Source organism: Strigops habroptila, chromosome 6 (genome assembly GCF_004027225.2).
Source record: "Strigops habroptila isolate Jane chromosome 6, bStrHab1.2.pri, whole genome shotgun sequence".
Lineage (NCBI taxonomy): Eukaryota > Metazoa > Chordata > Aves > Psittaciformes > Psittacidae > Strigops > Strigops habroptila.
Window position 1 is genome coordinate 46,718,208 of NC_044282.2, and position 11,018 is coordinate 46,729,225.

At 41.1% G+C, this 11,018-nt stretch overlaps 1 long non-coding RNA gene across 2 annotated transcripts in view; it reads right to left on the bottom strand.

Annotated features, from left to right (window-relative positions):
• The window catches only part of LOC115610024, a 50,356-nt gene extending 39,930 nt beyond the window's left edge, over positions 1-10,426 (bottom strand). Inside the window, exons 1-2 of one of the 2 annotated variants that reach the window (XR_003992080.1) lie at positions 10,354-10,426; positions 8,880-9,182 (exon numbers count right to left, since the gene is read on the bottom strand). This is a non-coding gene — a long non-coding RNA (uncharacterized LOC115610024). Of the gene's footprint in view, positions 1-5,508; positions 5,673-8,879; positions 9,183-10,353 lie in introns of those variants that run through there. The other variant, XR_003992079.1, reaches the window with a different exon arrangement.
• Positions 10,427-11,018: the final 592 nt, after the last annotated feature.

An 11,018-nucleotide genomic window follows, 5' to 3' on the forward strand; every position in this document is an offset into this window, starting at 1 on the left:
AACCTTTAACATACTGATTTCTAAGGGGCAGAGTTCCCTTCACAGCATCCTGAAGCTTAGGAAGCTCTCATTGTGACATACGGGCCAATTCAAAATTCACCAAATACAAAGCATACTGATGCAACCGGTGCAAGTTTAAAGCTGCATCTTGCAGCTTTCAAAGCCCTTGTGCCATTTCTACTGACAGACATGAACCCTGGTCAAAATCACCCTATACCCTCAAGTATGCCAAACTGCATTTTCAAAGCAATGTGCTGCCATTTACCAAAAGCCAGCAGGAGAGTAGGATATCAGCACACTGAAACATTTTCTCAGCCTATATTTCTAAGTACTTACAGCAGTGCTTCTGAAGTCCCCTTCTTCTATCAAGTGGAAAATTTCTGAGATTCCAAAGGCCCACACGTGACTTGGCTAGAAAAATGCAAGGCCCAACCTTTTAGCACACAGGCCACCCACATGAAGAGATCACTCACAGGACCTGGGATAAGAAGTCTGAACTCACACATAAATCAAGAGTTTGATCTTGGGCAGGTTTAGCAGAGCTTAGAGTCACATCTAGGCAGTCAAACAGACGTGATCAGAATATTCTGGCCCATTGTGGCTAAAGCTTTGTGACAGGAGAAGACAATGATCAATACTGAAGAATAACTCAATAACGGGAACATAGAGTGGTGGCAGAAGTATACTGGAATAATAGACATTTTGTGTTGTAGGGGAAGAGGAGATGGGAAAACACAATTTCTCACCAAGGGTAAGAAAATTAGGACAGAAGTGAAAAAGAATAGCTGACAAGCAAACAGCACTCTCAAATAAAAACTGAATTGAGGGGTTCTCCATACCTAGAACACAGAATGTATCTAAGGTGATGTGACGCCACGGTACTGCATCATTTTCTGGTTGTCTGTAAGTTTACATAGCTGTAAGGCAACAGTTTTCTCTGATAAAATTGTTCAGCAAGCAGGTTTCTAGCAATTCACTTGACTTCTAAAATAAACACTAGCACAGCTGATTATAAGCACTTACCCATGCTGTAATTGCTGTCATGTTCAGATACACAGGAGTATAACACTACCTTCAATAACAATACCAGGAAAATGACATTAGTTTTCTGAGTCAAGCAAGGTCTTGCTTTCAGCTCTAGGGCATTCATCTGTCTACCTGTAATATGGGAACGTTTGAATGTCATCTCCAGGCAAGCCCAATGTTTAGGAGAGGTTCTACAAATCAAAGCACAGACCATATGATTTTGATGACAATCCGTTCACCCAAAGACAAAAGTGCAGGATGCGTGCAATTCCTCACCTCTCCCCAGCCAAACCAATACCTTTATTTCCCCCTGCAATGGCTGAAAAGAAAAATAACAATTGCTATTAACCATCTGCTTTTCACCCCATCACAGCTAAACTGTGGGCAACTGAGTGATTTATCTCTTTTTGCTCTGCCTGGGAGGTAAGGATGGTGTGAAGGAAAAGTATTCCCAGCTCCTAGCACAGGAACAAATAAGGGACCTTCCGCAAATGAGAGGGAGGTGAGAGAAAGCGAGATAAGGAAGTCCCTACTTCCTGGTAGAGAAGAAAGTATAAAAGGGCAAGACTGCAGGCAGCAGGAATGCTTAAAGAAGCAGTAGATTGGAGAGGAGCCTAGAAAGAGCCCACAAGGGGAAAAGCATGATGCAAGGAGCTCTCAGTGCCACATTTAGGGCTGCAGAATACACACCACATGGTGATTTCTAACAATATTACATCTTTCCAAAACTAGTTAAAAGGTCCCCTCTGACAGCCTGAGAACTTTTTATGAGCCAGAGTTGGTGAAAGAAGTGTGTTGAAATGAATTCAGGAGCGATGCTGGACTTACTCTGTGTCATGAAGAGCACTGGAGAGGCAGAAAGAGATGGGGTAGGCAAAGGTACAGGCTGACTGTCACACCTGAGGACAGCCAAGGAGCACAGTGTTGGCCTGAACATACGCATCTAAGGGCTAAACATACGCACCTAAGGGCTGATGCTTGCTGATAGAGGTGGCACTTTCACCTCAGGGTAGCTAACATGCATGACAGCTACCTCAAGGTAAAAAAATAGTGACAATGAGGCACTAAAAGTTTTACCATGAGATGACTTGCTAAGATGAGTGTTGTACCCCTGCCTGGTATCGACCTGAGGGATTTTACCTCATGGCAAAACTAATGTGTGCTGGTTCACTAAGCTTTTGTATTCAGACATTTGACATGTACCTTTGTTACCCTGAGGAAAAACCACTCAAGTTTTTCTGACAGTGAAAATATGATGATTCAAATCTAGGTGCCCTATTCAGGAAACTGAAACCATTTTGCACTAGCTTGGGTGTCATTAGTATTTCTTTTTCACTTACTTTCCCTAAAAAATAATTTGACTAAAACACAGATGTATATGCACACTGGATGAGCTTCTGCAAATTCTGCAAAGAATTTTTTCATACACTGCAAATTTACTTCATAAAGATCTGCAAGTACCAAGCAAGTCAGTGCAGTTCTGATTTCTGCATATTTCTAAATGTTTCACCATGTTATTGTCTTGCAAACAGCTAAGAGGAAATTAACACAACACATTTTTTTATCACTACCACTCTGAAGGAATAACTCATCGTCTTGTTTTAATTTAGAATAGACCTTATTGTTCAGCATTTAAAAAAAGAATTAGAAGTCAACATGTAGGTGAAAACCCTTTCATACATACACAACCCCTTATTATTCTGCTCACGTGACAGTATTGCAATATACTCAACAAATACATATTAAACTTGTCACAAGCAATAATTATTGAGAAGAAAGCTAAATTTTTGCTTAAAGTCCGTATTACTAAAACATTATCAGAAGGTTCCACACTAAACTAATTGGGGATCATTTTCATATTCCCTGCATCACTCAATGCAATATGCTGGGCAATAACTGTAAGCGCTTCAGGGTAGGGGCTAGTCCTTCCTTACTTAAACCAGTACTGTACATATTTTTGCGCCTAGTTCACTGTGAACAATGATCAGTGACAATTAGTAGCAATCTTAATGATTTGTAAATCTTTTACCAAGGATTTGAGAGAGATGTCTTCTAAAAACAGGGTCTTTTAATTAAAGCAATCTTGGCCTTTCTGTGGAAATACAGAACAGGCATCTGATTGCTTTTCATGTACCTTGTTCAACCAGGCAAGATGCAACAAGCTGGTCAAGTTTCCTCTGAATCCTCTTGCATGTTCTCCTGCCCCAGTAAAATGACCTTTCCCATTCCTTGGTACCACAAGCAGCTGGCTGATGGATATAACCAGTGGCTGCTCCCTGTACAAAATTCCAAAAGGTTGCGTATCTGTACGCAGCCATAAGAAGCACGTGGTGTGCCTGCTACAAGCGTCTTGTACTCAGTGGTAGATAAGCTCTCAGCTGGTGCCCCCAGCATTTCCCACCACGATAACAGAATGAATTTGCAGGCACATCTTGGCCAAAATCCAACATTTCATGTCTGCCCTGCATCAAGCGAACCACCGTTTCTGATGTCTATATCCTTTGCATGACCAAGTTAGGACTTCAAGAACGTGGGAGATCTATGCAGCAACATAAGTCTCCAGAAAGCTGGGTCATATACCAGGTAGGAGTTAAGCAGGCATATGTAAACATCTAGCTTCGTCCCTAAATTCTCCTCTCAACCATCCTCCCCAAAAAAAACCAAATCTTTCTAGGCCTCCAACGGCATGGGTAGAAGGAGTTTTGCAGTCGCAACTAGTGCAGTCATGAAGAACATGCATGAAGAACATACAAACCACCTTATCCATCTCTCAGAGTGCTTCAAAGATCAGGAGCATTATCCCACTTGATTCATTTGTTTTCACTACAGAATGAGGTTATAGATTATGTAGTTGCTCTGAGTTGGGACATGCAAAGACAGTATTAGCAACCAATATAAAATGCAGTACAATATGGCTTGGATTTTCTCCTATTTCAAAGGTTTGGGTCATGTTTCCAAACCTCACTGTACTGATAAAAGAGCTAAAAAATTAGCATACTGGCGAGGGCCAAGATTCTCAATGCCATTACCTTCATCCAGGAGCTAGAAAAACATGAAATATTGCAAGAATCACAATACAAAATCACAAGAGAACGCAACTGACAACCTAAAGGAAGACCAAATCTGCCACGTCACGTTAGGCAACCACTCATGTCCAGCATCACACTCCTAGCAGAGGAATTTAATCACTGCCTCAGATTTAGAGAAAGACGCCCCATAATGCACCTGGCCAATTACAAAATGCTGTATACGGATAAGGGAAAATCCTTCCTGATCCCTACAGAGATTTATGAGATTTAATTAAGCCTGTCTTATTACTTCAAATGTTACAACTGCTCATAACATTTTCTAGGCCCTTTTCAATCTAGCACGGCATTCATATTTACAACCTCCCGTAGCACGAAGTCCACCTGCTCAATCTCAGACTGTGAGGCACCTTCTGTGGATGAATGAAATTTACTGGCCCTTTTGCCTCATTTTCTTAATACAAAGCCATACCAGGCAGAAATCTATGGCTTTTCTTATAACATCACCTATCTCAGACAGTCAACCCAAGACCAAACATCTGTTGGCCTGGTGATAGAGCAGGGAAGGTTAGAGAAGGAAAGGAAGCTGATTTAGATGGTGAACCAGCAACACAGCCCCTTCTCAAGCTTGCCCAGGACACTCTGAGTTTACCTGCATGTGAAAAATTAGGATTGTATCTATAATGGAACAATTACTAATAAAAAAGAATCACTAATTATATTACTGTTACTTTAACATCCCCTCTGGAACATCCTCTGCTTTCTGCCTCTGCAATCCCACAAAAATTCACTATTAACACGTTGAAAGCAGAAGATAAGAGACAAATGCAAAACCTTAGGTCCAACTATAAAGAGAAAAGGAAGGAAGGAAGAGGGAAGGCTACAAGTTAATAATTGTTCAGAATCTGAAGTCTACAGTAAAGAGGGAAATAGTTTTGTTCTGTTAAACAAACACCTCACTAATGACAGGGTCTCCTGCCCATTTCCCACAATCCTCTAGGTAAACTAAAATAAAGGAATTTCTAGGTTCAGCCTGTGCATTACACAAAGTCAATTCTGAAGCAAATTACTTCAGGGGGGTGGAAAGAAGAAGGGGAACTGAAGGAGAAGTCAATTCAGAGAAGAAAATGTTGCAGTTTTGAAAATTCTCCTCCCTGAAATTACAAAGTACCTCATTTTGGAAACTCTGGAGTAATGTTTCAGCAGTCCTGGAACTGAGTGAGACCCTTGGCAACACCAGCTGACAATCTGCCCCAACCGCGGCTGCAATGCCGCAGAGCCAGTGAGGCCAGAAGCCCTGCAGCTCATTGCCTCCATACTGCAGGGACCACATTCGAACTGGAAACAGTTTTCTACTGGGGAAACTGAAATTTCTCATGGATTTTTCTTTTTTTATTTTGAAGGATTTAGGCTTCTTCCTGTAAATCTTCCTGTAAATGACAGAGAAGCAGCTTACCAACAAACCAGAGTGAGGCGTTGAGCAGGACACCACGGCTGGAGCAGCTGCCCAGTGAGCAGAGGCTGAGTGAGGTGGGCTTGTTCAGCCTGGAGAAGAGATGGCTTTGGGGGGACTAACAGCAGCCCCCAATTCTTATGAGAAGGTTATCAAGGAGATGGAGGCAGGTTCTTCACAGCAGTACATAGCGGAAGGACAAGAAGAATAAGTTGTAAGATGAGGGGTTCAGACTGGGTCTCATAGTCATTCTCATCATCATCAGTGATCTTGATCTGCAGTTTGTGTGACTAGAGAGCTCATCAAGTACTTCTGTTATCTGACACTTGTTTATAAGCATTTCTACAGCAATCACAAATGCTGTGCAAACAGCACACTAACAATAATGAATCAAGGTTCCTGGAACATCCAGAGCACGGTCTGCAACCCCTGACGCCCTTCAAGGGCTGGAGAGGGTCCACCCCTCCTTTTAGTTGTCTTGTCCTATGAATGATATCACCTGTGATACTGAGGGATCTGTTTGCCCTCCTGTAATGAAGCATGGTATTGGTAGGCTTTACCTTACTATTGTTAGCTATCTAAAAGTTTCGAGAAGCAAGTGAGGCAAACGGAGCAATCTTGTTTAGGTATTAAACGCTTTTCTTCCTATTAGTGTCGTGCTTGTGAAATTTGCTGTTATCAAATAAGCACATAATATCTAATGAATGTTCAGCACACAACAATAGATACATTGGTCCATATGGATCCTGAGGTCGTTAAAGTCCAACGCAAAGTATATGAAATCACTGCAAAGATTCTAATAAAACTTTACAGGGTTTGGAGTACTCAAACAGAGCAGGAACTGCAATTGCTGCGATTTTAAAGAACTCTCTGATTTTCCCATTTGGCAAAGCAAAATATCAAGAATAGGAACCCAGGGAACAACAAATGTACAGCCTTCAGACTTTTCACTGTCCTATACCACCACACTAATTGAGCACATCTCACTTTTCAGAGTACTGATCTCTGCAACACCCTCTGCAAGGTAAACACAACACCCCTGTTTTACAGAAGCCGAAGTGAGGCAGCAGCAAACTACGTGATATGTTGAAAACCATACAATGAACAGAGAACTGAATCCAGGTCTCCCAAGTCTCAGGCCAGTGTCTAGACCTGGTAGACACTGTTAGCATATATTTTCTTTTAAAAATTAAGGTGTTTTCATCCTCAGAAGAGGTCTGCAAATTCTCTCAATTTACCAAGAGTTCAATTTGTCAAAATTTAGACATTTGACTAAGATGTAACCCAATAAATGTTCAAAATAGAGCACTTTTGAACACTGTGAAATAGAATTACCTTGGAACTTTTCAATTGTATGTGCTTTTTTTACCTTTTTATTTCAATTTTTGTACAGCAAGAATAAACCTTTGCTTGTTAAATGAATGCAGAGACTGGGGTGATGATGTCTAGAAACTGCAAGATTAGACAAGTAAAATCTACCACAACACCTGCTGCTCTTCTAGATGCCCCACACACAGCATTTTTAGCAAGAATTACTGAGTCAAGAGATATCTAATTAAGATTTAGTTCATGTGCTTTCTGAGTCTGACCCAGGTGCAGCAGTGAATATGCTAGTTAAAGTTTCAGTTTTCTAGCTTTCCTTTTTTAACGAAACAACTATTTTTTCTGTCAGACAACAGTTTTAATTGAAGCTTTTTTTGAGCAGTCCCATTGCCAAGTGTTCTTAAGCCCCGTTAATTCACCAAGTAAGGACATTTAGGACCTCTAAGTGCTCGATACTTTCATACTTGACCCTTTGGGATCAACATAACATCATATTTAGACCCAGAAAAGTAGTTCCAAGTAGCACAAAACCTAGAAGTGTTGATTCACGTTCACTGGCAGATTTAACCGGGATGGATGAAGCATTTACTGTTGCCAGCCGTTGCCTCTGTCCCTCTGTTGGAAGCTACCATCCCAGGGACAGTTTAGCAGAACAAGTATCCCCCCTGGAGTCAACAGGATTTACAGCCTAAAATCGGCAGGAGCTCACATGAGTAGAGCAGGCTATAAGCTTTCCTGGCTGGGGTGCAGGCACACACCCCACTCAGCCAGCCCTGTGGCAAGGCAACATCCCCAGTGGAGGGTTAGGAAGATAGCTGGGAGCCGTTTCTACTTCAGCTATCTCTGATTGAACTCTGTCACCAAGCATGAGTCAAAACCCAAAGCCAGTTAGCTGGCTGCTAGCATATAGCTCTGCTGGTTTATAGAAAGGAATGACCCTATAAAAATAGTTAGGGCTCAAACTTTCAGTGTGCACATCTCTTCTTCGAGACAGACTCTAAGGTCACTTTGAATCATGGAATGAAATATATGGCTAGTGAAATCCAAGAAAAATGACTGCCTTTCCCCTTGTGTCTGAACTTTTATCTGCTCATCTGAACATTTTGCAAAAACCAACAGAAAACCTATTACAAAGACTGCTGGTGCATGAAATGATTGAGAAATATTTGCAGTTTGAAAGCAGTTTCACTTCCTGCCTGATACCACAAAGAAGCTTTTTAATAAAGTTAACATCGCTGTTATTTGTTTTACGTCTATGTCCTTATTTTGTCTATTTTAGATTTCTTGAATTCTTATGCTAAAACAAAAACAAAAACCATAAAAAAAAAAACCCCACCTGCTAAAGCCAGAAGTTCATGGGTTTTCATTGTAAGCCACACTGCTGATAATGTAATAATGTTTCTTATAATAATACCTTGTGTTTACACTGTAAAGCAGTTTTCATCCAAATATTTCAACGCATGCTACCAATTTTAGTTAAGCTATCTAAATATATGCATGCCATTTTACAGCTGGGCTGACTGAAAGATTTTGTGATCCTCTTTCCACAAGCAAAGAGGCTGAAAAACTAGATTGTGGAGTCCTGAGTCAAAATACCCCAGGAACCATTAAACTATGCTGTCTGTGCAACACCTATTCACAGCAGTTAAGTTCCAGAGCTGGTAGAATACTAATTAAATTAATTTTGCAAATGCTTCTGTGCTGCTATTTGTGAGGTTGTGTTCCAATATGCAGACAAGCTGTTAGATAGTCATAAAATGTATTTGTGAGTCCTGAAAGTAATGAATTTCGGCATGAATAACTAGCTAAAGACCGTCCTATGAAATAGAAATCATAACAAAAAGCTATCGTATGTTCCCTACTATTATTTTTGGTTACTTAAAATGTTTCAGCTACCCACTCAAACAGCCACGTGACCAGTATCAATAATCTTGCAGGCTGTCTCTTTCTAGAAACTACTTGCACTGTGACCAGAATAAAAAGACTACATTTCCTCATTACAGTTTTGACCAATACAGTTAAATACAACACCAAAGACCATTCTGACTCACAAGGGAATTGCCACAGGGATGGCTGACCAATAGGTCTCGCTTGTAGTTCAAAAGGAGGTTAACTGGTTTCTATGACAGCCTCTTCCAAAGTTGTGTCACTGGGAGTCGTAGTGTGGCAATTACCCAATTAAAATCACATGGCCAGCCTTTGTTAACACGGTGATACTGCAGCTGGTGTTCTGTACTGCATTGAAGGTCATGTTTCTTGCATCTTCTTCTGAAACCATCTGGGGGCACCTGCTGGCTGCTGGACTTGCTCGACCCTGGGTCAGTTCTTGCAGGATACTGGACATTCCTACATAACTAAATATTGTGACACATATGTTAAAAGTTCTTTTTTTTCACCTTTTTTTTTCCAAAAGGGAAAGTTAGATATGCAAATTTAACCTCCAGGCTTTTATTGCTATAGGGCTAAATGAATTGCAAGGCCCACACCAAAACATGATTCTAGTTAGTGACAAAAGTGGGAAAAATGAAGTAAGATGGGGTGTGAAGGGCAGGAAGCAAAGATGGTATCTGGGCAATTCATGTGTGCCTCTTTCTTTCATACAAAAGTTTCATTGCCCAGGGATAATCCCAGAGTGAGCTGAAGGGTGTGAAACCATAATAATGAGTGTATTCCTCCTGCATAGGTAGACCTGTGCAATTTAGATCCTTCCAGTGTCGCACATTGGAAGGTTTAGGCACCAGGACCTGAAACAACTGAAAACAGCAAAAATGCTAGAGAAAAGCTCTTTCTGATGTTCAGAGACTTTCTTCCCTTTTGGGGAGTCCTCACAGCAGGCTGAGGCTTCCACTGCTCTCTGTTTTGGCTCTCACATTGCCTACTGACCACTGCCCACCATGGAGCAGGGAAAGGCTGCACCGCCACCAGGCATGCAGGATTTGCAGCACCCTTTTCCATATGGGAAGTGTCACTATGGGATCTGCAGAATCTCCAATGCTTTGAAATTCTGTTTTCACCCTTCTTTCTTTCTTTAAGCATACCATTCCTATTTTGTTCCCTGATCTTGACCATGCACTCAAACACACTAAGATGGTCAAGCCACTGGAGGCAGTAGCCCTCTGTGCATGCAAATGTGTGTACGCACACACCTGGCAGGATGACCATGTTTCAAACTGGAAAGCAAGACACCAAAGGTGGATGATCATTCAAGTGGAATGTGTGAAAGGAAACTTGGAAAAGAGAGGACAACCCTTCCCTGTTTCAGCAGGAAAAACAGGGTCAATTTACAACAAGGGACAAGGTTTTGTAATGATGGAATTATCACTGTATGACATTTTTTTTCCTGCCAATTCCCAGCATTTTCAGTGTCTACGCCAGGACATCTTCTATACCCATATCTCTCATCCTTGCATCACAACCCACTAACATTACTCTTTCCCAGTACCCTCATATTCACTACTCCAGCTTCTTACAACTCTAACAGCTCCATACAGACATATCTATAGGGAATATGTAGAACATACATACCTATGTTTCTTTTCACACATACGAAGAATCTTTAGGCAACACTCTCCACTGCTCTGAACCTCCTGTGCTCACCAAATCCTCTTCTCCGCATTACCCAGGATTTAGGACCAAATCTTCTAGCTCCTTTTAGAAATAGACATAGGCACAAACTGCAGTGATTAGGGTGCTCGGAAATGCATCTCTTCTTACCTGCTTTCCACTAGATCTGAGCACTTGTCATTTAGGGTATTAGCTTGGCTTCTCAGGTCTCTGGAGCTAAGCTATATTTGTTCACGCTGTTTGGTTAACATCCTGTACCCATCCTATGAAGAATGAATGTTACTATGTTGATGGGCACTGTAATAAATAACAGGTTACGCAATAAAATGAAACAATCATCTATGCCATAGGAATAACAACTGGTAAACATGCTGGCTCCCTTTTTATGGAGCATTTCAGATTTTGTCTGGGTTTTACTACACTGCAAGCAACATTTGCTTTGTGTTAGGTTACTCTTCTCTTTTATTCTCTTTTAAAAGCAATGGAGTTTCATTCTGTAGTTACTGAATTTTTATTCTTATATTCCACTGCACTACCCATATAAATGCAGGAAGATTAACCATTCAAGTGTGACTAAAGCAATATTGGAAATAACAGGAATAAAGTGATATATTCCCCAACCCCCA